General features: G+C 40.1%; 1 protein-coding gene across 2 annotated transcripts in view; it reads left to right on the top strand.

Moving 5' to 3' along the window:
* Positions 1-24,930: 24,930 nt before the first annotated feature.
* The window catches only part of KLHL24 (kelch like family member 24), a 157,147-nt gene continuing 156,876 nt past the window's right edge, over positions 24,931-25,201 (top strand). For both annotated transcript variants that reach the window (XM_053709879.1, XM_053709880.1), the window contains exon 1: positions 24,931-25,112. The gene's annotated coding sequence lies outside the window, so the exon portion shown is untranslated. The remainder of the gene's footprint in view (positions 25,113-25,201) is intronic.

The following is a 25,201-nucleotide window of genomic DNA, read 5'->3' on the forward strand; positions in this document are numbered from 1 at the left end:
GTGAGCAGAGAAAAAAGGAAGGATCTGACATATCCCCCCCCCAAGAACACCCACAGCGAGGGTTCTAAGGACAAGGTCTATCCGGATTTCTACGGTGGAAAAGTGAAACACACCTGGGGGCCGTGACTGAGGTAGCAGGTTCCCATGAGTCTTCAGAATGATCATACCCTTTCCATCGTACTAGATATTCCAAAACACCCCTTCGCCTCCTGGAGTCAAGAATAGCTTCTATCTCATATTCCAAATCCTGGGAAAGAACATGTGTAACAGAATCCACGGTAAATCTGTCGGAAAGACAGGGTTTAACCAGGGAGACATGGAAAGTCGGGTGCAACTTATATGAGTGTGGCAGTTGTAGAGTGACAGTAGCTGGATTCCTAACGGCAATTATAGGAAAAGGACCTATAAATAGCTTACTCATTTTCTTGGAGGGTGTATGTAAGCGCAAATTTTTAGTTGACAACCAGACTAGTTGTCCAACCTGGTAGACAGGTTGAGGCTTATGCCGCAAGTCATAATAACGTTTATGGGATGCTTGTGCATGTTTTATGTTGTCTCGAGCAACAGACAAGGTCTGGGAGATGTCATTCACAGTGTCGTTGACTTTAGGACAGGGAGATGGTGCATAAGGAAGGAAGCTGATTCTGGGATGGAGTCCATGATTGAGAAAGAAAGGGCTAAAGCCAGTTGAAGAATTCTTAGCGTTGTTGTAGGCGAATTCTGCCAGAGCTAGATGGTCAGCCCATTGATCCTGTTGGTTGGAGCAAAAGCAACGGAGGTATTGCTCCAACCACTGATTGGTGCGCTCTGCCTGTCCATTCGTTTGTGGATGATAAGAAGTTGTGAGCTTTTGAGTTACTTGTAGAGTATTACATAAATGTCTCCAAAACCGAGAGGTGAATTGTGATCCTCTGTCCGAAAGGAGTACCATAGGCAACCCATGTAATCTAACAACATTCCTGATAAACAAGTCGCAAGTTTGTTGTGCAGTGGGTACTCCTATAGCTGGTATGAAATGCGCCATTTTTGTTAGTAGATCAACTACTACAAAAATGGAGGTGTAGGACAAAGATTTTGGTAGATCGACAATAAAATCCATTGCGAGATGAGTCCAAGGGGTTTCTGGAACTGGATATGGTTGTAAAAGTCCCATCGGAGATTGATGTGATGGTTTACACGTGGCACAAATACCACAATTTGAAATATAGTCTTCTACAGAGGAAAGCATAGTTGGCCACCAGTAATTACGCTTAAGTAGCTCTAGAGTTTTTTGTATGCCTAAATGTCCCGTGAGTGGGGAATCATGATGAGCTCGTAAAAGAGAAATTCTATACTGAGGTGGTATGTATAGATGTTTACCATGGTAATATAAACCATCTGGATTTCTTTGCAGAAGATGAGTTGGTTTTGTGGAATCCTGATTTTGAGCTTTCTGGAACTGAGGATCTTTATGAACGAGTAGACCTAAAAAGTTTGATGAGGGTATAACTGTAGACGGGGTTTCCACATTGAGCGGTCTAATGTCTTTGCGGGAGAGGGCGTCAGCTTTGCCGTTTCGACTACCAGGTCTGTAGGTGATGAGATAATTGAATCGTGAGAAATAGAGATTCCAGCGGAGTTGTCTGGAGGAGAGAGTCCTACTTTGTTGTAAATATTGTAAATTTTTGTGATCTGTAATAACGATAATAGGGTGTAAAGCTCCCTCTAATAGATGTCGCCATTGCTCAAATGCAGTTTTGATGGCCAGTAATTCCTTTTCCCCTATGGGGTAATTTCGTTCAGCTGGTAGCATGAGCCTGGAAAGATAGGCGACAGGATGCATCACATCAGTAAGAGACTGTTTCTGTGACAACACTGCCCCCAGAGCATAATCCGACGCATCAACCTCTACAATAAATTGTAAATCTGGGTCTGGGAATTTAAGAATAGGTGCCGTGGTGAAGTCAGTTTTCAACTGTTGGAAGACTCTCTGACAGTCAGATGTCCAGTTAAAAGTGTTTGTGTGTTTTGTTAAATCAGTAAGTGGTTTAGCAGTCTGGGCGAAATTACGAATAAACTTTCGATAGAAATTCGCAAAACCAAGGAATCTTTGTACTTGTTTGCGATTTTTTGGGGTAGGCCACTGAGTGATAGCATGGATTTTAGAGTCATCCATTTTAATACCAGTGTTCGATATAATGTAACCCAAGAAAGTGACTTGACTGCAATGAAATTCACACTTTTCTAGTTTAGCGTATAACTTATGTTGACGAAGTCTTGCTAACACTGTTCTCACGTGGGTCACATGTTGTTGTATAGTATCAGAATAGATCAAAATGTCGTCAAGATAAACTACTATAAAGGTGTCCAAGATGTCTTTAAAAATGTCATTTATGAAACATTGGAATGTAGCTGGAGCGTTACATAACCCAAAAGGCATAACGGTATATTCATACAAGCCATAACGAGTTCTGAAAGCTGTTAACCATTCATCTCCAGCTCTCATTCTTATAAGATTGTAAGCACCCCTGAGGTCCAATTTTGTGAAGACTTTGGCAGTGCGCAATCTTTCTATCAATTCAGGGATGAGGGGTAATGGGTAGCGATTTTTCTTGGTACGTTTGTTTAACTCCCTGTAGTCAATAATTGGTCTGAGCGACTGATCTTTGTTTTTAACAAAAAATATACCTGCGCCAGCAGGTGAGGTGGAAGGTCTAATAAACCCTTTTGCTAGATTTTCCTGTAGATATAATTTTAGGTGATCTAATTCGGGTTTAGATAGGGGGTATATGTGACCCACTGGTATTGTGGAGCCAGGTAAGAGGTCTATAGGACAGTCGTAGGTCCTGTGTGGCGGAAGTGTCTGTGCATCAGTCTTGTTAAATACGTCTTGGAAATCAGTATATTCGGATGGCAACTGAGAAGTAGATGAGAGAAGAATATTATTGAGAGGGAAACAAGTTTGAGAGCAGTAGGAAGACGTTAGGTCTATAGTCAATTTGTGCCAGTCAAAGATAGGTTTATGGAGTTGTAACCAAGTAAGACCTAATATAACAGGATATAGAGGACTAGGTATAATGTCAAAGCTGATAGATTCTCTATGTCCTGTGGAGGTGCACATAAGTAAGGGAGTGGTTTCAAGAGTTACTGGACCATAGGATAATGAAGACCCATCAACCAAATTTATAGAAACAGGAGACATTTTTGCTTGTGAGGGTATTTTATTTCTATTTACAAAATCACAATCAATGTAATTTCCTGAAGCGCCTGTATCAATAATCGCATCAATCTTTAGGCAATGTAGATCCCACTGTAAAGTAAAAGACATAGAAATATGTGGTTGTTTTGGTCTGTTTACTGAAAGGCTAAGAAATGTTGAAGAAGTCTTACCGTTTTTTGTCTTTTTTAAGAGAGGACATGCTGTCAGGTCATGCTCAGGGGCAGCGCAGTACATACACAGACGATGAGTGCGTCTTCTGCCCTTCTCCTCAGGTGATAAAGGACCTCTGATAAATCCAATATCCATTGGAGTCTCATTCTCCCTAGAGGGTACTGGCGGAGTATTCTGTCTCTTGTATGAGGTTGGGGTGTTTGCCCTCTCTTGTTTGCGTTCCCTTATACGCCTATCAATTGTAGTACAATGTGTGAAGAGATCCTCCAAATGCTCTGGTACACCAGTACGGGAGAGCTCATCTTTGATGTCTTCTGAAAGCCCAATCCTGAACTGATGTCTAAGCGAGGGTTCATTCCACTTTGATTCAATTGCATAGATTTTAAATTGTGATATATAATTTTCTACAGGTTGTCTGCCCTGTCTCAAGGCCCTGAGAGAGGATTCAGCAGATTCCTGTTTAAAAGGATCTTCATATAGTGAGGATAGAGCCTTTAGAAAATCCTGTATAGAGTTTAGAATGGGATTCTGATTTTCAAACAAACTATCCGCCCAGACACGGGGTTCACCCCTTAAATAAGAGATAGTAGTCAACACCTTAATTCTATCAGTGCTATAAGTTCTGGGTTTTAGTTCAAACATCAAAAGACAAGCATTTCTAAATTCCTTAAACATTGCTCTATTACCACTAAACTTGTCAGGAAAAGACACCTGTGGTTCAGGATGTGCTTCTGCATGTGCAGTTTTAGTAGTATACATATCTCTAAGGCAATCTTTGAGCACCTGATTTTCAGTTTGCACATCTCTGAGAGTTAAATTTACAGAATCCATACGTTGAGTTAAAGTGGCAATTTGGTTTGCAATTTCTGTCATATCCATAGTGCTATACCTGTATTTAGTGGCTGGATTATACTGTTATAATTATATTTCTTGTTTGTTTGTTCACTATGGGAAGTGAAACATACAGGATTTCTTATAGCAATTATTATAGAAATTGACAAAAAATATGTATAGTGTTACAGGTTGGTTAACAGAATAAGACTTTTGCTAGGTTAACCTATCTGTATTAATATTTGCCAGCTAGATAGTTTTATCCTACAAACACTGTAGTCTGCAGTAAACTAATTAGGCAGGATTAAAGTTCAGGTTCATGCAATAATACTGTCCAGATATTCAGTGAGATATTGATCAAGGTAGATACTGAAGCGAATGAAATATAAGGTTTCAAGTTATAGTATTGGTAAACATACGACCTGTTAATCAGTCCTGGAAACAGAGGTGTGCAAAGTTATATGAGAGACCGCGGAGGTTTGCGGCTTGCAGCGTGGAGCTGTGTGAGAATGGCTCCAGGCGGTAGCTGATGACGTCAGCGGGTAGCAGCCGATACTGGTCTGAGACAAGCTGAAAGTACAAGCTGCGGTTAGTAGCGAGAGCGAGAGTGCCGCTCTGAGATGCTGGGAAAATTAGGTGGAGCCGGATTGGCTCAGTTTCACACACAGTTCACTGAGAATTGCAGATAATCCAGCATAGAAGAGAGGCAAAGGTGTGTCTTAAATAGGCAGGTGCATTCATTAAAGGGGCAGTGAGCAGAGAAAAAAGGAAGGATCTGACACTCTCAGAGTAGCTGTCATCTATTGCCTTTCTGGACCAGCCCCCCAATTCCTTGAGAACTTTGCTGCATAGCTTCCTTACTTTCTCTCTCCAAATATAACCACTCTAATACTCGAGGACTTCATTATACCCATTGATAACCCATCTGGCCATGCTGCCTCTAAATGTCTTTCACTTGCCTCCACCTTCGGTCTCTCACAATCCACACTATTCCCTACTCACTGGTATTTTCCTACCTCTGCTCTATATCTGACTTCACCTGTCGTCCCATTCCCATTTCAGACCCCCACCTGCTCACCTATAATCTTAATGTAACACCTAAACCCACCTCCCCATCTCGCTCCCACACCTGTAGAAATCTGTATGATGTTGATCCTCTCCTTTTTTTTTCACTTATTCAACATCTCCTCCCGCACACTTCCACTGTAACCTGCCCTGATCTTGCTATAGCTTACCGCTGTAACAAAACTCTCTCCTCTGCACTAGGCACTGCACTAGCAAATGTGCTACTTGCAAAAATGATCCCACACTGCTGAGCATGTTTGCAGGAAATCTTGCTTTGAACCTAATTTTCACCCACTTTAACTTAATTTTTCACTAAACACATATGTCCTTCACTGAGCCAAGCAAATCTTCTTCTCTTCTCTTATATCTACTTTCTCCCTTAATAACTTTTCTAAACTTTCAACTCTCTCTTCCCTTCCACCTACCTGCACCACCCCCTTCATCTGTCTTTAGTGCTCAAGACTTAGCAGACTACTTTTTAAACAAAATGCATACCATCCAAAGCAATATCTCAACACCAGTATGCAATCTTCCATCTCCACCCCGGTCACCACCTCTGCTACTCTACCTCTTTCCCCCAACCACTGAGAATAAAGTTAGTTCCTTACTTTCTTCCTCATGCCTCACTACTTGCCTGCTCGACCATATCCCTTCACATCTAATATCTTCTCTGTCTTCCACCCTCACTCCTGCTCTTATTCACATCTTCAATTTATCCCTTTCTACCATCTTTTTTTAAACATGTAAATGTCACTCCCATATTCAAAAAACCCTTCCTTGACCCTAATTCTCCTTCAAAATACCACCCCATATCACTGTTCCCACTATCAACAAAACTCCTCAAAAAACTATTTTATGACCTCCTTACCCACTTCCTGTCCTCCAACTCCTTGCTTACCCCTGCAATCTGTCTTCCGTCCCCAACACTCGACTGAAACTGTCCTCACGAAGGTTACTAGTAATCTTTTTCTGCTAAATGTAACATCCACTTTCTATACTTATCTTACTTGACCTCTCAGCTTCCTTTGATACAGTTGACCACCCCCTATTCCTACAGAGTCTCAGTTCTATTGGTCTCTGTGACAATGCTCTCTCTTGGATCCACTCTTATCTCTCTAACAGGTCCTTTTCTGTGTCATTTGCTGGCAACTCATCCTCTTTAATGCCTCTGTCAGTTGGAGTACCTTAAGGCTCTGTCCTGGGTCCTCTACTCTTCTACATTTATTCTTCTTCACTGGGTAAACTTATCAACAGCTATGGCTTCAAATACCATCTCTAAGCTGATGACACTCAAATCTACCTCTCCAATCCTGCTCTCTCTCCGTTTGTCCTCTCTTAAGTCAATCACTGCTTATCTGGCCATTCTTCCTAGATGGCCTTTCACCACCTAAAGATTAACATGTCCATGACTGAGCTCCTTATAAACCCCCATCTAGCTCTACTTCTATTTCTGACTTTTCTATCACTGTTGACTGTCTCCCCATCACCCCAATTCTGCTGCCTCAGAGTTACACTTGACTCTAATCTGTCCTTCATCCCCCACATCCAACTGCTCTCTTCATCCTGCTACAACCACCTACGCAATATTTCCAAAATTCATCCGTTTGTGAGCTGACACTGCTAAGCAACTAATCCACTCCCTGGAAATTTTCCGACTTGACTACTGCAATAACCTACTCATTGGCCTTCCTCTCTCCCGCTTCTCCCCTCTTCAATCTATTCTACATGCCTCTGCGATTCCCTTCACTTGCTCCCCATTCACAGCAGAATTAAATTCAAAATTATCAGCCTGATCTACAAAGCCGTTGCCAACATCACTTCCCATTACCTGTCCTAACTAATCACCAAATATACTCCAGCCCACCCACTACGATCCAACAATGACATGATCCTTGCATCTTCTATCATCATCTTTTTCCCATTCTAGATTTGTGCAGCAGCAACCCACTGGAACGCACTTCCTAACACGGTCAGAATTTCCCTTAATCTGTCTTCTTTTATACGCTCCCTAAAGGCATTTTGTTCAAGGAAGCCTACCACCCAACTTAAGCCACTTATATTCCACTTACCTAATAATTGCCCTAATCTAACTTGTATTAATATAATTCTCACCCTTGCAGTCATCCCCTCTTGTTTCTCACCCTCCTACCCTTCTAGATTGTTCCCATGGGAATATGGCCCTCAATTCCGCCTGCATTTGTTTGACATATTTTGTCTTGTCTCTTACAAGTATTATATCATTGTATTAATTGTACCCATGAACTGTGCTGCGGAATTTGTTAGTCCTTTATAAATAAAGTATAATAATAATGTTTTTGCCCTGCTCTTGTAACTAGGCCCATATGTGCAAAAATAACATTTTATTGTAAGGATTCAAAAGTCCATAGTCCTTTTTAGCTGTAGCTTTGGTGTGCACTAGAAAAACTATTTATCTTTCAGTATCATAACTGAGGCAAGATAGATTTTCACTTGCATGTATCTATATGGTACACCTCTAAATACTGCATTGTTTTAGGGAGGAGGAGAGGGCAAAGCTTTTTTTGATTTGCTAAATTATTTCCTTACTAAGGTTTACAGGTAATAAAACTAATAACAGTATTGTGATGCTCTTAACCTTTGCCTGCCTAAAAACACAGATAAATTACACTTTTCATTCAAATGAGTGGATGATTCCATATTATACCGGTGGAATTCTAAAATATTTTTTCTATTATATACAGTCTTAACAATAATCCTCTGTTCTCATCCATCAGAAGAGAAGGGCAATTTAAACCAACACAGCTGTGGAAGGCCTGCATCCAATAAAATTATGGTAGTCCCAAGCATCCTTTACTTATTTAGACCATTACCTATAGATATATTATAAATTAATGTTATTGTTAGGCTACATAACACAATTTTATTGGAGATCACAGAGAGTAGTCACTTGTGAGAGTGTATGTACCTAAATAAAGTGATATGAAATCATTCTATTTAACAGATATGTAATAGATCTAGTGGGGAAAAATCAGGCATAAACTTGCTATATGGTGTGGGGTGTCTAAACACAGTGAATATAAACATAAAAGGTTATGTGCTTAATGCATATGCTGTGACTCTGATCTTGAATGTATATAAAACTGGTAATCTACCGCAATTCATTTAAAAGAGGAGAAACTATAAAAAGGGGAACTGTAAAAAAGGATAATAGATGTGTGATGTATGAGCCAAGAGGGGACATTGTAAGCACAAAAAAGGATCACAGAAAAACAAATATAATTATATATATATACACAACAATCATAATCATATATAAACGTACCACTATGATATTGACGTACTACTATGATATTTAAAAGCCGCCATATCAATATTTTCATTTAAACCCTCCGGAAATAAAGTGCCAAATTTATATATCCAATAGTTTTCTCTTTGGCAGAGTCTAGTAAACCTATTGGAACCTATTGGAACCCTGTATATAAGGGATACTTTCTAGAGGGTTATACGCCTGATTTTTTCCCCACCGGATCTATTTCATATCTGTTAAATAGAACAATTTCATATCACTTTATTTAGGCACATACACTCTCACAAGTGACTACTTTACATGGTGATAGTTCACTTTCATATTATGAATCATAGTTATATTCACCAACACTTACATACAGGAGTCTCTTGTCTTAGGCTCCATCTAGTATCACCTCACCCCCCTCCTTATAGAACATTACATGTCAGATTTCAATGTTGCACATTCTATATATTCTAATAGAGCATGGATAATCATAGTAATAAACTCATTACATAAACAATAGCCTCTTGTTTTAGGCTTCAAACAGTAGTATTTCACTGAAAAATAAAGTACTTCTCATATTACTAACTATTTATTTATGTATATACATATGATTATTAATTTCATCTACCCCAATTATCAATTATTTGGGTTAACCGTAGTCTATACAGAGCCTCCCAGGTGTTAGAGACAACAGTGTCTATGAGTAAGGCCACTTGGGGCCGAAACGCGTCAGACTAGTCTGTCAATTCTGTGCCTTTTCCTTCTTTTTTAACTTTGCGAGTCATGTTTTAACATTTTTTGAATAAAGAAAGCTTTTACCAATTCTGTTTTTTTTTTTTACCAGTCTGTATACTTTACAGCTGTCCGGACTTAACAAGCTTTACATATATCGTTTGACCTGTGGGAGTTCCGGGTCAGTTCCACCAGTCAGCTGCCAGGACCAGTGATACCCCGTACGGAGATCCCACATCTACAGCAGAGATACGGGAGCCACCGACAACTCCATTTGGTGGAGAAAGAGACATGTGACTTGGTTAGGTCAGACACCAATAGGAGACACGGGGAGAGCGAGCTGCGGAGGATTACGGAATGGAGGCTATTCCTAAATATCCTTGTTAACAAGCTGCTCCAAGGCTGAGTGTTTTCAGCGGACGTTGACTAGAGGTAAGATGACTTCAAAATTCTTATCCATAGGATTCTGAGTGCTAAACGGAGGATTGCAACAGGGGTGTCACTGCGAGCGGCCAGGTAAAGTTGAGCAACTGTGTTTTACATTTTGTTTGATTTTCAATTCTCTTTGAACTGTTGCCTATTTACCTTAGTGGCTATAACACAACGTTACATTTCAGCCACCAACTGGAACTTTGACATATGACGCTGTGGGACGTTATAATAGAGCCTATATGCTTAACACTGCATAAACAATAGCATACAAAGAGACATTTTTCCAAAACCTAATATATAAGGAGTGGGATACTAAAGTAATTGTCTCAATCATGGTCACAAGTAATTTTATTCATTACTGACCCTGAAAGAAATAGAGAGAAGTAGACCTACACTAAAGGATACGTTTAATCCTGACAATGAAATTAAAGACATTTCAGAGGTATTTATGCTTATGGAGAGAGCACTAATTAAATAATACCAAGTATGGTGGGATAAGAGATCCCTGGAAAAATATGTAGATATCAAAATGATACCAAGGGGCCTCAGATTAAGAAAAAAGCCATCCTTTTTGGTAATAGATTAAGCATTATTGCAGAAATGGAATGATATACTCACCGATTGCTCTATCAGATTAAAGTGAAGGTAAACTAAAACGGTATATAATGAATAAGTTCATTTATTACCCCAAAATAATATAACTTTCATTTTTATTAATTGTTCGAAATTTAATTTTTAACTTACATATCTTATATTTTGCTCACCGATTGCGCTATCTGCAAATCAGCCCGTTTTTTTGTTTTTTTTTTCTAATCCACGGTCACGTTGTTTACTCAGCCAATTGATTCTCTGGCCGTTAGGCGGCCGTCAATTGACGTAATGATTTTGTAGCTCAATGTGCGCATGCGTAACTTTTTGTAGTTTGCTCGTCCACATATTGCGCATGCGCATTATCAATTTGGAATTGGAAACCGCATCGCAACTAAATGGGCAACAATAGTGCAATAAGGATGCGCATGCGCGGTTTGTAGATGAGCACGAGCTTGGTAGATACGTATAGAGCGGGTGGATCGTCGGGGTTAGTGTTAGGTTTTTTAAGGGTTTTTTGGGTGGGTTTTATTTTTAGATTAGGGTTTGGGCAATGTAAAAGAGCTAAATGCCCTTTTAAGGGCAATGCCCATTCAAATGCCCTTTTCAGGGCAATGGTTAGCTTAGGTTTATTTAGATAGGTTTTTATTTGGGGGGGTTTGGTTGTATTTTTTTTTTTACAGGTAAAAGAGCTGATTTCTCAATGCCCCGCAAAAGGCCCTTTTAAGGGCCATTGGCAGTTTAGTGTAGGCTGGGGGTTTTTTTATTTTGGGGGGGGCTTTTTTATTTTGATAGGGCTATTAGATAAGGAGTAATTTGTTTTTATTTTTGATCATTTCTTTTTTTATTTTGTGTAATTTAGTGGTTATTTTTTTGTAATTTAAATAATTGTATTTTATTAATTTATTTAATTTTATTTTAATGTTAGGTGTTAGGTTTTATTTTACAGGTAAATTTGTATATATTATAACTAGGTAGCTAGTAAATAGTTAACTATTTATTAAGTAGTCTACCTAGATAAAATAAATGCAAACTTACCTGTGAAATAAAAATAAAACCTAAGCTAACTACAATGTAACTATTAGTTATATTGTAGCTAGCTTAGGTTTTATTTTATAGGTAAGTTTGTATTTAGTTTTAAATATAGGTATTATTTAGGTAATAAATTTAAGTTTTATTTAGATTTATTTCAATTATATTTAAGTTAGGGGGTGTTAGGCTTAGCGTTACCTTAGGGTTAGGTTTAGGGGTTAATATATTTATGTAGAGTTAGTGATGTGGGAGGCCAGAGGTTTAGAGGTTAATAGATTTATTATAGCGGCGGTGTGGGCGGACGGCAGATTAGGGGTTAATAATATTTAAATATTGTTTGCGATGCGGGAGGGCGGCGGTTTAGGGGTTAATCATTTTATTATAGTGGTGACGCTGTCGGGGAGCAGCGGAATAGGGGTTAATACATTTTTAAAGTGGCGGCGATGTCCAGAGCGGCAGATTATTGGTTAATAATTTTATTTTAGTGTTTGCGATGCGGGAGGGCTTCGGTTTAGGGGTTAATAGGTAGTTTATGTGTGTTAGTGTACTTTTTAACACTTTAGTTATGAGTTTTATGCTACAGCTTTGTAACGTAAAACTCATAACTACTGACTTTCAGATGGCAGTACAGATCTTGTCATTTTAGGCTGTACCGCTCACTTTTTGGCCTCCCCGCAAAACTCGTAATACCGGCGCTATGGAAGTCCCATTGAAAAAGGACTTTTTAAAAAGTGCGGTACTGAGGTTGCGTAACAGCCAAAAAATTGTGCGGTACAGCTATTCTGACAAGACTTGTTATAGCAGTGGTAGTGGAAAAAGAATCATTATGAAGCATAACAATGCTTTTTCACTCATAACGCAAAACTCGTAATCTAGCTGTTTGTTAGGTAAAGTTGTAAATAAGGGCCAATATGAATTTTTAAAGTATTGGTTGGTGGCCAACACTATTAAAGTAGGTCTGATATGGTAACAATTACGGAATGATAGATGAGTATATGGATCTAATACTTTAAATTGGTAATATCATATAGACACTTTATGTATATTCCTTCTTAGAGGATCATGGCTAATGTACACATTTGTAGTATGTATATAGATACAATAGTAAGAACAAATTGCAAGTTTTTGTATACTCTCTGTAATGAAGTTTAAGTTTTAGTAATAAATTACACCTGATTGAAGGGGAGGGGGCGGCTCTGGTTTTAGGTTGGGATTGGTCAGTTTGAAGTTAAAAACCAGTGCTTCCAGTTCAGTAACAGATGCCTGATGAAACAGCTAGTATAGCTGAGAAACGCATTGTAATCTGTATTTTATATCACTTTTATACACTTTGGGTGAGAGCTTGAACCCTTAGTTTTTATTTTTATTTTAATAAAAAAAATTTGAACATATTGGAAGCCTGAGCTTTTTTTTTTATCCAATCCGGAGCTGACTCGGGAGTTTGTGCACTCTTGTTCCCTGGCTTGGGACCAGTGAGCTGGGACACTGAGAGATCCCAGTACGCTCTACTCAGTACAATAGGTTGCTGCCGTTCTTGTGAGTATAACAAGAACACAAGATATCTGCATATCTCTCTGTAATCACAGTGTTACACTAGGAGGCGCCCTCTGTTTTGTGATCTTCTTTCACAGATTCTCTACTTTGGATTCGTTTTTACCTTCAGAGGGTGTTTCCTTTTCCTCGGAGCACACAGATGGTCCATATTTGGACTCAGAAAAGACTTTTCCCTTATGCTTTATAATCTATGTTTCATTATTTTATATTTTATATTTACTGTTATTTGATTCTATCCAAATTGTATTACTTTTTACTAATGTATATGCACCTTTGCGCCCCCTAGAGTTGAACACGATAGTGTTATCTACAGCAGTTTTGTCTATAGTATAATATTGTCTCTGCTTGTAAAGGAGTAAAATGATATTTAACTAATCCAGGTTATGCACCAATGGCTTCTTTATTAAGCGCCTTCTATAGTGGGAGCTTTAATTACTGTTACTGCTATCTCTGTATGAAATTCCTAATCTAAGGCTAATCTCCTATGGCTGGAGCTATATTAGTTTTACATCATCCTAATATAGGGCCAGATTACAAGTTGATCCGCAAAAGCAATATTTGCACTCAATTTAGATATACCATTGCATGCTAATGTGCACTGGTATTACAAGTGAGGTGCAATGTGAATGCGACCTTGCGTTCGCATTGCACAGAAGCATTGTGCTTACAAGAGCATGCTTCCATAGTGTCAGGTTGGGTAAGGTCCGGAATCAGACCCAAATGCTAGAGTGAACTCAAATAATACTCTAGCACACTGAGTATAACCCAGGACCTGACCCCACGACAACTTCTATATAACAAGGTGCTCACACAGAGGGTCAAGAGGTTCTTGTGGTTCTGAATAGTAGTACTGGGTCTCTTGATAGGAGGAGTGGGATCAGGAATAGGCGAAGTCAGTTCAGCAGAGTTCGGCAACTTGTAATCAGGCAGTTTAGGGTTAAACAATAGAATAGTCAGTTCAGCAGAGTTTGGAAACTTGTAAACAGGCAGTTCAGGGTTAACCAATAGAGTAGTCAGTTCAGCAGAGTTTGGCAACTTGTAATCAGGCAGTTTAGGGTTAAGCAATAGAGAAGTCAGTTCAGCAGAGTTTGGCAACTTGTAATCAGGCAGTTCAGGGTTAAGCAATAGAGTAGTCAGTTCAGCAGTGTTTGGCAACTTGTAATCAGGCAGTTCATGGTTAAGCAATAGAGTAGTCAGTTCAGCAGTGTTTGGCAACTTGTAATCAGGCAGTTCAGGGTTAAGCAATAGAGTAGTCAGTTCAGCAGTGTTTGGCAACTTGTAATCAGGCAGTTTAGGGTTAACCAATAGAGTAGTCAGTTCAGCAGAGTTTGGCAACTTGTAATCAGGCAGTTCAGGGTTAAGCAATAGAGTAGTCCGTTCAGCAAAGATTGGCAACTTGTAATCAGGCAGGTTAGGGTACATCCGTAGACAAGAGAAAAAGAGAGTACTCACAAGCCACAGGAGAAAACAAACGGGCACCGGGAGATCGGGCCGCAGGACTAAGTAACCCGCCTGACGTCAGCAGAAGAGGATGGCTCAGAATGTGCGTAGCGTTGCTAAGCAATGCAACACACAGGACAGAGAAGTCGGAAGAACCGGAAGAAGAGGAGCACGATCGTGACAATGCCCCCTCCTCAAGGACCCCTCTGGGAGATCCCACCAGGCTTGGCAGGATGCTTCATAAGGAAGGACTTGATGAGAGCAGGAGCATGAACCTGAGAGGCAGGTTCGCAGGACTGTTCAGTGATGGGATATCCCTTCCAATGAACCAGGTAGTACAACCGGCTGCCCCGATACTTGGAGTCCAGGATCTGACTGACCTCATATTCGGAATCACCTTCCACAAGGAGTGGTGGAGGAGGTTTGAGTTTGATGGAGAAATGGTTTTTCAGCACCGGTTTGAGAAGAGATACATGAAAAACTGGATGTATCTTAAGGGTCTTGGGTAAGGCCAGACAATAAGCTGAAGAACAAACCTTGGAAATAACTCGAAAAGGACCAATGAATCTGGGACCCAATTTTGTACAGGGTTGTTTTAGGCGAATAAATTTGGTGGATAGCCACACTTTGTCTCCAGTGCGGTATGAAACAGCTTTACAGCGTTTGCGATCAGCAAATCTTTTGAATCTACTGGAGGTAGAGAGCAGTATCTGGCGGATACGATGCCAATGTTTACAGAGGTCTTTCACAGTGCGATCTGCTCCAGGAACTTCAGTAGCACTAGGAGTCATGGGAAAAGTTCTGGGTTCAAAACCATAGGCTGTTTTGAAAGGAGAAGTCCGTAAAGAGGAATTCAAGCAGGAATTGTGGGCTAATTCTGCTATAGGAAGAAGCTGGGACCAGTTGGAGTGTTGATGGTTTACATATTGCCTGAGGAAGGATTCCAAGGATTGATTCACACGTTCAGTTTGTCCATTGGACTGAGGATGGTGTACCGTTGAAAGAGAGATGTTGATACCAAACTGTTTGCAAAGAGACCTCCAAAACCTTGAGACAAACTGAACTCCCCGATCCGAGACTATGTCCAAAGGAAATCCATGTAATCTGGTGATATTTAGAATGAAAAGGTCAGAGAGTCTGCGAGCAGAAGGCAATCCTGGTAAAGGAATGAAATGTGCTGCCTTGGAGAACCTGTCTACCACTACCCATATGGTCTTGTTTCCAGCAGAAACAGGAAGGTCAGTGATAAAGTCCATGGAAATGTGGGACCAAGGGTAATATGGTACAGGAAGAGGTTGTAATAGGCCTATCAGTAGTCAAGAAGAGTGTTTATTGGTAGCACAAGAGTTACAAGCGGCAACGTAATCCTTTACGTCTTTCCTCATAGAGGGCCACCAAACATGTTGCTTGAGTCTCCACATGGTATTGTTTATTCCAGGATGACCTGCCAGTAGACTGTCATGAGCCCATCTTAGAAGTTTCCGACAGAATTTATGTGGTACATACAGAATCCCCAGAGGAAGATTGTAGGAAGACGGTTCTTGATCTTGAGCTGAACGAAGTGCCTGCTTAGGGAAAGAGGATACTTGTGTCAGAACACTGACTGGACGTAGTATAGGATCAGAATCCGGTAGAGTAGAATCGGTAGATTGGTACTGCCTGGACAGGGCGTCTGCTTTGGAGTTCTTGTTACCCGGAACATAGGAAAGTACAAAATTAAACCTAGAAAAGAACAAAGCCCACCGGGCCTGACGTGAGTTGAGGCATTTAGCCGTATGGAGGTACAGGAGATTCTTGTGATCGGTTAGAATTATAAATGGTTGGCTAGTACCCTCAAGCCAATGTCTCCATTCATCTAAGGCCAGTTTTATGGCCAGTAACTCCTTGTTACCTACGTAATAATTTAATTCGGCTGGATTGAATTTCTTAGAAAAGAACCCCAACAGGATGTATCTTGCTGGTGGTTGGGTTACGTTGGGAGAGTACTGCTCCTGCAGCAATAGAAGAGGCATCCACCTCAAGGATGAATTGGAGCTCAGGAATGGGATGACTTAGGATAGATGCTGATGAGAATGCAGATTTCAAAGTTTCAAAAGCCTGAATTGCAGTACTAGGCCATTCTCTGCAGTTTTGTCCCCTCTTGGTAAGGGAAGTGAGAGGAGAAGCAATTTTGGTGAAGTCTCGTATCAACTTTCGATAATAGTTGGCAAAGCCAATAAACCTTTGTAGGGACTTGAGGGTGGTAGGCCTAGGCCAGTCTTTGATTGCCGATAGTTTATCAGGATCCATGTCAAAACCAGATCTAGATATAATATAACCCAAGAAGGGAATAGAAGTTTGGTGGAAAGAACATTTCTCCAGCTTGGCGAAGAGAGAATTTTCACGTAATCTCTGGAGTACCAATCTTACATTACGGAAATGTTCTTGAGGGTCTTTGGAATAAATCAGTATGTCATCAAGATAGATGATAACGAAGTGATTTAAGTAATCTCTGAAGATCTCATTAACAAAGTGTTGGAACACAGCTGGTGCGTTGCACAATCCAAAGGGCATAACGAGATACTCATAGTGGCCGAATCTGGTGTTAAAAGCAGTCTTCCATTCGTCCCCCTTACGAATTCTAACCAAATCATAGGCCCCATGAAGGTCCAACTTGGAGAAGATAGAAGCTCCTTGAAGTTGATCAAATAACTCAGGGATGAGCGGAAGGGGATAACTGTTCTTCACAGTGATTTGGTTCAAAGCTCGATAGTCGATACAGGGTCGAAGACCTCCATCCTTTTTACCAATGAAGAAAAAGCCTGCGCCTACTGGTGAAGATGAAGGACGAATAAACCCTCTGGCTAAGTTATCCTCAATGTATCCTTCCAGAGAAATATTTTCCTGACGAGAAAGGGGATAGGTTTTACCTCTGGGCAGAGGAGCTCCAGATAATAGAGCAATAGGACAGTCAAACGTCCGATGCGGTGGTAATGTTTCAGCCTCTTTCTTAGAAAAAACGTCACAATATTCATGATACTGCTTTGGTAACGACTCTTGGATGTCAACAAGAGCCATGACTGAACTGGAGGATTTGGAGGGACAGTGCAGACACTGCTTGAAACAAGTAAGTCCCCAAGCTATGAGTTCCCCTTTGGACCAGGAGAAAACTGGATCATGGAGCTGCAACCATGGTAGTCCTAATATCAATGGAAACTGTGGAGAAGTGATGACATCAAAGCTGATACTTTCAGAGTGGAGAATTCCAATGGACACGGGAAGAGGTATAGTGGAATATTGAATATATCCAGAGCCCAGAGGTTGACCACTGATCGTGGTAACCTTAATTAATTGAGTCTTGGTGAGAAGAGGAATCTGAAGAGAGTCGACATATCTTGAATCCATAAACATACCAGCAGCTCCTGAGTCTATGAGAGCTTGGGTCTGGATCTTGGAACTCCCAACAGTGAGAGTAACAGGAACAAAAAGCTTGGGATTGAGGGAAGTCAACGGGTTCTGGCTTAACTCTGTCCCTTGATCAGTAGTTAAGCCTTGGCTTTTACTGGCCTGATAGGGCCTTTAGTACCACAGTATAGATTGAAAGAGGTATATCCCAGCGCCAACTAAACCTTATATTCCTGAGACGGTGATACCTAGCTACCACCAAATTAAACAAGGAATGTAAAGAGTGTACCCAGGCGCCAACAACAGTACCACAGTATAGACACAGTCCCAGAGTACGCCTTCTGAGGCGTTCTGCTTAGGATAACCTGATTGCTCCTATTTCCATGGGTTCTACGGGTTCAGAAGAATTAGAGTTGATGGTAGACTGACCAGGAGAATGAGACTGAGGACGGAATGTAGATCTAGGATACGGTCTTCTATTCCGGGCCCTTTCCTGAAGTCGCTCAGAGTACCGGGTGTCAAGTTTAATACATAAGTTGATAAGGTCTTCTAAGGATTCTGGTAGATCACGAAATACTAGCTCGTCCTTTAACCGTTCGCAAAGACCTTTGCGAAAAGCTGCCCGCAGGGCCTCATGGTTCTATGTGGTTTCTGCGGCTAAAGTCCGGAATTCTATAGCATATTGAGCTACTGAAAGGGAGCCCTGTCTTAAGTCCAACAACCCAGCTTCAGCTGCGGCAGATCTACCTGGTTTATCAAAAACCGAAGAAAAGCCAGATACAAAGGGGTCCACATCATGAAGAAAGGGGTCATTCTTTTCCAGCAAAGGTGACACCCAAGCCAAAGCCTTACCCTTCATGTGGGATATCAAAAAGGTGATTTTTGTAGAAGAATTGTAAAACACCTGAGGGTTGTTTCTGAAGTGTAAGCGACACTGGTTAAGAAATCCACAGCAGTCCTCAGGGTTGCCGTCATACTTATCAGGCAATGGGATTCTAGGAGACAGATGTCCAACAGGTTGTGGCGGATTATAGACAGCAGTAGAACTGGTTGCTGCAGCGGCAGGGGTAGAGGTAGTCTGAGGAGGAGCGGAGAGGTTATGCAACAGAGCAGTAATCTGGTCAAGTTTAGAATCTAGTGACTGCAGGTGTGCAGCATGTGTTCCAAGGAGTTGTCCTTGGAGGGTCACGGCCCTGGATAACTCAGCAGGGTCCATATTTATGGCCCGTTTGTTATGTCAGGTTGGGTAAGGTCGGGAATCAGACCCAAATGCTAGAGTGAACTCAAATAACACTCTAGCACACTGAGTATAACCCAGGACGTGTCCCCACGACAACTTGTATATAACAAGGTACTCACACAGAGGGTCAAGAGGTTGAGGTTCTTGTGGTTCTGAATAGTAGTACTGGGTCTCTTGATAGAAGGAGGAGTGGGATCAGGAATAGGCGAAGTCAGTTCAGCAGAGTTCGGCAACTTGTAATCAGGCAGTTTAGGGTTAAACAATAGAATAGTCAGTTCAGTAGAGTTTGGCAACTTGTAAACAGGCAGTTCAGAGTTAACCAATAGAGTAGTCAGTTCAGCAGAGTTTGGCAACTTGTAATCAGGCAGTTCAGGGTTAAGCAATAGAATAGTCAGTTCAGCAGAGTTTGGCAACTTGTAATCAGGCAGTTTAGGGTTAACCAATAGAGTAGTCAGTTCAGCAGAGTTTGGCAACTTGTAATCAGGCAGTTCAGGGTTAAGCAATAGAGTAGTCAGTTCAGCAGTGTTTGGCAACTTGTAGTCAGGCAGTTTAGGGTTAACGAATAGAGTAGTAGTCAGTTCAGCAGAGTTTGGCAACTTGTAATCAGGCAGTACAGGGTTAAGCAATAGAGTAGTCAGTTCAGCAAAGTTTGTCAACATGCAATCAGGCAGTTTAGGGTTAACCAATAGAGTAGTCAGTTTAGCAGAGTTTGGCAACTTGTAATCAGGCAGTTCAGGTTTAAACAATAGAGTAGTCAGTTCAGCAGTGTTTGGCAACTTGTAATCAGGCAGTTCAGGGTTAAGCAATAGAGTAGTCAGTTCAGCAGTTTTTGGCAACTTGTAATCAGACAGTTTAGGGTTAACCAATCGAGTAGTCAGATCAGCAGAGTTTGGCAACTTGTAATGAGGCAGTTCAGGGTTAAGCAATAGAGTAGTCAGTTCAGCAGAGTTTGGCAACATGTAATCAGGCAGTTCAGGGTTAAGCAATAGAGTAGTCAGTTCAGCAGAGTTTGGCAACATGTAATCAGGCAGTTCAGGGTTAAGCAATAGAGTAGTCAGTTCAGCAGAGTTTGGCAACTTGTAATCAGGCAGTTCAGGTTTAAGCAATCGAGTAGTCAGTTCAGCAGTGTTTGGCAACTTGTAATCAGGCAGTTCAGGGTTAAGCAATAGATTAGTCAGTTCAGCAGTGTTTGGCAACTTGTAATCAGACAGTTTAGGGTTAACCAATCGAGTAGTCAGTTCAGCAGAGTTTGGCAACTTGTAATCAGGCAGTTCAGGTTTATGCAATAGAGTAGTCAGTTCAGTAAAGATTGGCAACTTGTAATCAGGCAGGTTAGGGTACATCCGTAGACAAGAGAAAAAGAGAGTACTCACAAGCCACAGGAGAAAACAAACGGGTACTGGGAGATCGGGCCGCAGGACTAAGTAACCCGCCTGACGTCAGCAGAGGAGGACGGCTCAGAATGTGCGTAGCGTTGCTAAGCAACGCAACACACAGGTCAGAGAAGCCGAAAGAACCGGAAGAAGAGGAGCGCGATCGTGACAATGCCCCCTCCTCAAGGACCCCTCTGGGGGATCCCACCAGGCTTGGCAGGATGCTTCATAAGGAAGGACTTGATGAGAGCAGGAGCCTGAAGAAGAGGAGCGCGATCGTGACACAGTGGTAATATGTGTATATACACATATTATTAACACATAAATATATATATATACTGTATTCTAATAATAAAGAGAGAGTTTTGGGGAACTTGTCCTCACTATGATTCCCTTTGTCCGGCACCAGAGTATAGTGTTAAATATCTAACCACTAGTGGTTAAAATAGGGGTGTAATATCCCTTTAAATCATTGACTCCTATGTATTCTTGTATATAATATAACATGCAAAATAGAATATAATTTTATGCTCATATGATTTATTGCTGGCTACAGAAAATAAATAAATACAATATAAACGAACGTGGGCCCACTTAGTAAAGCGCTATGTCCATATAGCAGTATAATTAAAGTCCAGTTGTTGGCAACTGAAAAGCTGTATCCATAGACTTTGTAATTCCAATTGCTATTGTGCCAATCTTCTGCTATAAAGCCAATCCTTAATGTTGTGAGGCTGCAGGTGTTCGTTTGTAATTTCCGTGCTAACGGTAAGACTTAACACTCTAGGGGTTGTTTATTGTGTGATTCAGTATCTTGTTTGTGCATGCAAATATTGTACAGAGTGTCTCTCCTTTAAATGTTGCTTCTATTGTTTATGCCTCAAGGAATTGGGGCTTGTGTGTTAAAAACTTCTGCGCACCGTGCTAGGCATGAAATTGCAACATATGTTACGGTTTGTAGAAAAGAATTTTACCTTGATTGTAGACTCCGTTTTTCTTTGCTTTATTGGATACTTACATGCACTATCCCAACGATATTTTGTAGCAACCCACAACGAGTGTGTCAAACCTTAGCACTGTTGTTTGAACTTCATTCGATAGCCAGCGTGATGTTAAGCATATACATATATTTACAGGGAACACAGAGTTCCAATAGACCGCAATGTAAAGATACTTTTCCATGACTTTTTTCTTCTAACATCCCACACCCACCAACTTTTAACCCTTTAAAACAGCCTAGTGCAGAATTTTTTTATGGAAATATTTACTTTTTTATAGCAAAAACACTTTACAATGTAATTTCATTCTTTTCATTACTTCTTTTGCCTATTTTTGTCTTATTGTGTTTTTTTTCCTATTGACCAATAGGAAAAAAAACACAATAAGACAGTGCATGCTACACAATTTAAAACACTTACCATTTATGTTGCATGGTGATTGATTGATTAGTGCAGGACTTATTCATGTTTACTCATAACTTACCACAGTAAAGAAGATAAACATGATCAATAGATGGAAAACACAGATATACCAGGACACAAAACCACTGTATCCTGGACTATATCAATAAGAGGCGCCTAACTAGATAAGGATGATAATTAAAAAAAAAATCAAATAAAATCAAATAATAACCAGACCAGACATAGATTCTCTAAGTGCAAATTACAGGAACCAATGGGGCAATATGTCGCAACACATAGATCACAAATATATCACAAATATAGGTATATCACTAATATAAATAAAATCACACGCAAAGTGATAAAAGATCAGAGTGTACTGCACGTGATCGTGCTCACAGGACACAGTCCAGTAATATATCAGAGTCTCTTCAAACCAATAGCAGGAGAAAGGGTCTCGAACAGCCAAAACAGTACAAGACGGTCAGGCAGCTCTTCTAGAATGTCACGCCAGAAAAGGAGAGTTCTATGATACAAAAAATAGAATGTGCCTCATGGTATGGATCAGTAGGTCACAAAGCAGGAGTAAGAGATTTAATCAGTCCTACTCACATGAAGAAAAGCACTGGTAGTGCTGAACAAGCAAGCTGGATCCTAAGAGGTCGTCCGGCAGACTCACAAGCAACGCAGCAGCAAGGGTGAACCTCGTCCAAAAGTCAAAGGAGTCCTGGGATCCAGATGGAGCTGGCAGCAGAAATAGACCAGAGAGTCCCAACAGGATTACTCAGATCTCGTGTCCAAACGGAAAATGAAGGCAGAAGCAGGATGAAGCTAAAAAGTTTTATTAAAACTCAATATTATTATTATTATTCCTTATTTATAAAGCGCCAACAGATTCCATAGCACTGCCCATGGGTACAAGGATAACAGTACAATGGAGAAACAATACTGTCACGAATACCTCAGGATTTAGCTGCTAAGGGGTTATTTCTGTTTAGTTTGTGAACTAAAAACAGTTATTTGCTTTTCAAGAAGAATTGTGTCTTGTGCTTGTTTGTGTTTCTTTGAAGTGCCAGGAGCCTCATAAATGCTTTATAGTATACACAGGATAGAGCTTTATGGCTCAGACTGTCAGTAGAAGGCATGATAGAAAACCGTGCCTCAGTCACAGAAACTGATAAGGTCAATAAAGGGACATGGGTATAATGTATATATGTGTTTAAAACTGTTATGACATTAAATTAAGGGAAGTATGACAACCCTGTCATATCTAGTATCAAACCGTTGCTCACAATGTAAGGAAGAGACTGCCGGTCAGTATATCTGAAAATAGATTTACCTAGCAGAAATTATAATGGGTTCTATAATTTCAGGCAAAAATTTAGTTTATTGAAGGTCATAAAGACAGGGGGGTTTCTTAGCCCGCCCAGGAGGGTGTGGTCAGGCAACTTGATCTCTGGAAAATAGTTATAAGAATCTTATTTTTTAACTATAAGATTGTTCATTCTACAAGGGAGGCTTCCACAGCGTGAGTGACCATTTTCTCTTGCCCATCTTCCTGGGGGCAGACTTATAAGCTAGGAAAGTATTAGGTCTGTTATTTTCTTCATTTTATTTTAACCTGTTTGCTGCGTGTAATTGTATTTGTAACAACTTTTTATTAATAATTCATTGTGCATAATATTTTTGGCATAATAAATAATTCCTTTATTAAGATTTGGCCTTTGTCTAATAATTGCACCATGTTACTGAAATAGACTGGAATATTAGAACTGTATAATTTAGGTTATTCTCAGCTAAATTGTATTCAGAGTTAATGTGTAAGTCTGGGTTTTTCCTTAGGATTTTCCCTTTAATAAATCATAAGCGGTGGCAGTGTTTGAGCTAGATAGCATAGTTACTTTAGTGTGGGTGGCATTAAAGGGGAGTTTTGGGCATTTCTTTTAAGTCTAGTACAGACTGGAGAGTGTTGTTAACCCTTGCACCCACTGTACTAAATCACAAGCTGGCCTGGTGTGGCTAGATTGTGATATATTAGTGAGAGTAGAATTTTACAGACAAATACAGGGGGAATTGAGGGCCCTATTTCCGTGGGAATTTACAATCTAGAGGAAAAACAACAGCAACACGTTTCTCAGTGACATAGCACCGTTTCCTCAGGCTATACAATCAAAACAAACTGCTGCCATAGTTAAAAGGATACAAAACCAATCAAAACCGAGAATTAAATCACACTCCCTTGGTAACATGTATAACAAATCAGATGGAGCACAGAATAATCCTCCCTCCCTAACGTAGAAATAATCACTCCTTATTGGTAGAACGAATGGAAAAGGGGCCGTTATAACAAAACTTCTTTAGGCATGATTAATAGATGTTCAAGGGGTATGTACATTAACTGCAGAACCTTGTAAATTTAAAGGACCACTCAATGCAGTAGAATTGCATAATTAACAAGAGAATAATAAAAAAGACAATGCATTAGCACCCACTCTGAATTTCAAATAAGCAGTAGTGTTTTTTCAACAATTTTATTTTTTCTCCCATTTTCCGGCCCCCTGTATCACATGACAGACATCAGCCAATCATAGACTAATATACGTATGCCATGTGAGCTTGCGAACAGGCGCAGTAGGATCTTGTTCCCCAGAAAGTGTGTATATAAAAAGACTGATCAAAATTTGATAAGTTAAATAAATTGGAAAGTGTCTTAAAACTGCATGCTCTGAATCATAAAAGTTTGTTTTGACTTCAGTGTTCCTTCAACTAACAAAATGGCACTGATCTGAAAATTAAGCAGTGCTCGACTGATAACATATACTATGCATAAAAAATATATGATATGTCCCTTTAAATAACAGATTCCGTAGATGCAGCATTTCCTGTGTCTTTCCTCTGCACTAGAGTTCCCCTCCCTTAGCTCTTACATTCTCCCTGCTTTGTTCGCTTAAGGTGGATTTTTCTAGTTAGTAATGAGAAAATAAAAAACTAAGTTAAACAAATTAGTTTGATTAAATATAAACAACATAGATAATAATGAGAAATAGGAGAAAACGTAGTTTGATGTAGACATGCAGTATGTAACTAGAATAATCCTATTATTGATAATTTAACCTAAAATAGCTAAAGGTGACGTATGCATATGCAAAAAAACTACAATTCCCAGCTTTCCCTCAAAGCCTTCTGATTGGTTTTCTGCAGTTACGTCATGTGTTTTGGTCCTGAAAGTCATGTGTTTCTAGGTCTTTGTTTTCAAGGATACAGAAATTTAGCAGTCAGAACTTTATAATCACTGTGAGTTTGGGGTGAGAGCACATGATATCACTATTATATCTTTTAAGGAGTCATCTGTCAAGTACCACAAAAACTTGCCCATGTGAAATATAAAGGAGTCATTTAGGTGAGTATAACAATGTCCCTCTATATGTTTTGTCTTACTTGCAAAGAATTAGAGATCTATCTATTATCTATTTATTTATCTATCTATCT

This window comes from Bombina bombina, chromosome 4 (assembly GCF_027579735.1).
Source record: "Bombina bombina isolate aBomBom1 chromosome 4, aBomBom1.pri, whole genome shotgun sequence".
Taxonomy (NCBI): domain Eukaryota; kingdom Metazoa; phylum Chordata; class Amphibia; order Anura; family Bombinatoridae; genus Bombina; species Bombina bombina.